Below are 3,341 nucleotides of genomic sequence, written 5' to 3'. Positions count from 1 at the left end.
AACCATAATTTGGGATAGCAAAAAAGTAAAAGCACATTTGTTGTCTCAGTTATCAGTACAGTGGACGTGCTCACCCTGAAGGGATTCACTCAGAACAGGGACACACAAAAATTATTGAATTTGGAACTTGCTCAGAAACAGTGGAAAGCAGAGATGCTTTTTTGGACACCAACAGAGCTCTTGAAGGAGGTTATTGCTTCAGATATGCATTAAAAAGTCCAGAAATTTAAGCATGGAAAATACTTTTATCATAGTCTCCATTTCTTAGCTACTCTTGATAAAATACTTTCAAGACTGAGGTCCTGAAGAGGTTCATTTATCCCTCAAAAAAAATTCTGTACATCACCAACTTTGAGATTTTCCCCTCTGTGGTTTTGCTGAGAAAAAATTAAAATCAATATAAAAACCTCTAAAATTTCACACAGCCTGAAAAATCCCATCCCAGACAAACAAATTTTACAAAAGTTTTGCTTGAAACATTTAAATCATGCTGCCTGGAACAATCTGTTTCCAAACAGGAATGGAGAGAACTGGAGAAAGAAACATTGTTTTGCTTTTCTTTCGGGACAAACAGCTTCCACAAAGAATTTTCCCTAAAGAATTAAAGTAGAGGAAGAATAGAATTAAATTATATTATAAACCAAGGGACAGGGATTTCTGCTCTTGGTGTTGTTGGTGTTCGTGGTGAGGACACAGGGTTTGTGAGACAGAAATAGGCTGAAGGGATAAATGAAAACACTGGGTGTAGCAGAGGTGGGAGTGCTTGGGAAGAGGGCAGGGAAAAGGGGAAGAACCAGCCCTGGACGTTTGGCAGTGGAGGCAGAGAAGGGAAATTGGGGGCAGGAATGATGTGGCTGCAATTCACAGGTTTGAGATTCTCTGCTGCATCCCAGGACTGTAAAACAGAAGGGTTTAGCTGGGCCTGTTTCATATTTTCCCCTCTTTTTCAGATCTTGTCCTGGAAATTTCCTTTGTACTTATATTTGCAGCAAATATTAAGTTTTCCAATGCTTACAAAACCCTTCCTGGGGAGTTTAATGCCTTTATGCATGACCCTATTTTTAATATAAGATTTGCTTTTTCTTCCCCCTCCCCACTTTTTTAGTCTTCCTAATTTCAACTCCTATCTCATCTTCCCAGCAGTTTTTCCTCCCCAAAGGATTAACACATTTCTGTGTTATTCATTTTGCACAACAATGTCTGGCTGTATTTTCCCACAGGGTTTTTTCATTTTCCAAACTGGCCCTCATTTACCCCTCAGCCTGTCCCGTGCTTTTCCTGCAATCCCAAAGACAATGCTTTAAACTACAAAACTGAGTTCTCAGCTGGATTCTGGGGTTGCAATGACTTTGTGGTTTTGTGGGGGGAGACAAGACTGTTGGCATAATCAGGCATTTGCCTTTTTTTTTATTTTTTCACCCACAATTTTGTTCTGTCTCTCCCTTTTCCCTAAGCAGTGTTTGCTCCGGCTGTAGCTGTAACTTCTGGAATTGTGTCACTTTTTACACTGCAGAGAATTCATGGCACTGAAATGTGAAATATTCTGAGGGTTTATGTGTTTAAAACAGACCTCTCATATCAGAGCTGGTGCAGAACTGCAGCCCTGTTTTGGTTAACAATGGTTTTTAACTCTTCTTTAACCTGTCAGGTTCATGCCCCATCACTGAACCTCATCTTTTTCTTTTTTTTCCTTTTCTTTTTCTTTTTTTTTTTTTTTTTTTTTTTTTTTTTGCTGTTCCTCCCACCTCATCTTCATCATAACTGTTCAGAACAACACCATCACCTACAAATTCTCTCATGGGAGCTTTACACCTCCTTTTTCCATGCTGTTTGGGAATACTTTAAGACCCCTAAAGGTCACCCCAGCACATTTACCTTCTATTTTCCCTTTCAACCAAATATTCATCACCCGTGCAAAGAGATTTTCTGTCTATATTTAGGATTTCAGTGGAAATTTTTGTTCCTTTAAAACCTGGTGAGGAAGAATCTTGTCCAAAGCTCTTCCTGCTCATCCAAGCAAACCACCAGCCCAGTTTTCCCAGTAAACCTGAACATGAGAACCAGTATGGAGCAGTGGGAAAAAACAGCACTGTAGCTCTGTGGACAGGGAGCTTCTTGCCAGGAGTGGAAGGTGAGGAACAAATGTCACTCTCCATGACCTGTTCCTCCATTTTCCTGCTTTATATGCCCCATTTCTCATGCATGCCTGGGAATAGGTGTCAGCAGGACACACCACTGCACATCAGCTGAGCTCCTGTCAGTGCCTGGATTAGCTACTGCTTCTTACAAGGATGCTGAAAGACCTTTGATCTTCTGAAGTCAGAGCAGGAGCTTTAGTCTTGGGGTTTGGGTGGATGTTTTTTCCCTCCCTTTTCAGAGTTTTGCCCCAAAATAAATGCTGCATAATTGGCTGCATAAATTGTTTTGGTTTTGGGCTGGTTTTTTTTTTCCTTTCCTTTTTTGGTTTTTTTTTTTTTCTTTCTGAGAAGCTCAGAGGCTTGTGTCAACTACACTGTACAGTCCAGAGTAAACATGTAAAACATGAACAAGCTGGAGTTTGAGCTGATTCCATTTAATTCCATGTAAAACCAACAGAATTTGTTCCAATCAAAACTCTAACGCAGGGCAGCTCTGTCTGCTGACATTAGGAATTCAGAACAGGTGAAATTCTATGTGTTTACACAAATTGTAGTCTTGGCTGCATAAATTGTTTTGGTTTTGGGCTGGTTTTTTTTTTCCTTTCCTTTTTTGGTTTTTTTTTTTTTCTTTCTGAGAAGCTCAGAGGCTTGTGTCAACTACACTGTACAGTCCAGAGTAAACATGTAAAACATGAACAAGCTGGAGTTTGAGCTGATTCCATTTAATTCCATGTAAAACTAACAGAATCTGTTCCAATCAAAACTCTAACTCAGGGCAGGTCTGTCTGCTGACATTAGGAATTCAGAACAGGTGAAATTCTATGTGTTTACACAAATTGTAGTCTGACATTTCCAAAGAAAAACTAAAGCAAACTGAAGTTAAGCAGCCCCTGAGCTTGGTTTCTGGTGTCTCTGATGTTTCTGCACTTAACACATCCCTGCTGTGAATCAGACATCCAAAAGGGGTTTTTTGTTGTTGGCTTTTTTTTTTTTCCTGTTTTGTTTTTTGTGGGGTTTTTGGGTTTTTTGTTTTTTTTTTTTGTTGTTTTTTTTTAACATACTCAGCTTACGACTGTGCTGAGTAATAATAAGATTCCCAAATCCATTTCTCAGATCAAATAAAGGTAATTACAGAGCTTACTGTGGGCGATTCCCAGTGGGAGGGTGGGAGTGGCCACGGGTGGGGCTGTACATGCACAACAG

This window comes from Pyrgilauda ruficollis, unplaced genomic scaffold, assembly GCF_017590135.1.
Source record: "Pyrgilauda ruficollis isolate IOZ18807 unplaced genomic scaffold, ASM1759013v1 scaffold59, whole genome shotgun sequence".
Taxonomy (NCBI): Eukaryota; Metazoa; Chordata; class Aves; order Passeriformes; family Passeridae; genus Pyrgilauda; species Pyrgilauda ruficollis.
Note: the sequence above shows the minus strand (reverse complement) of the source record.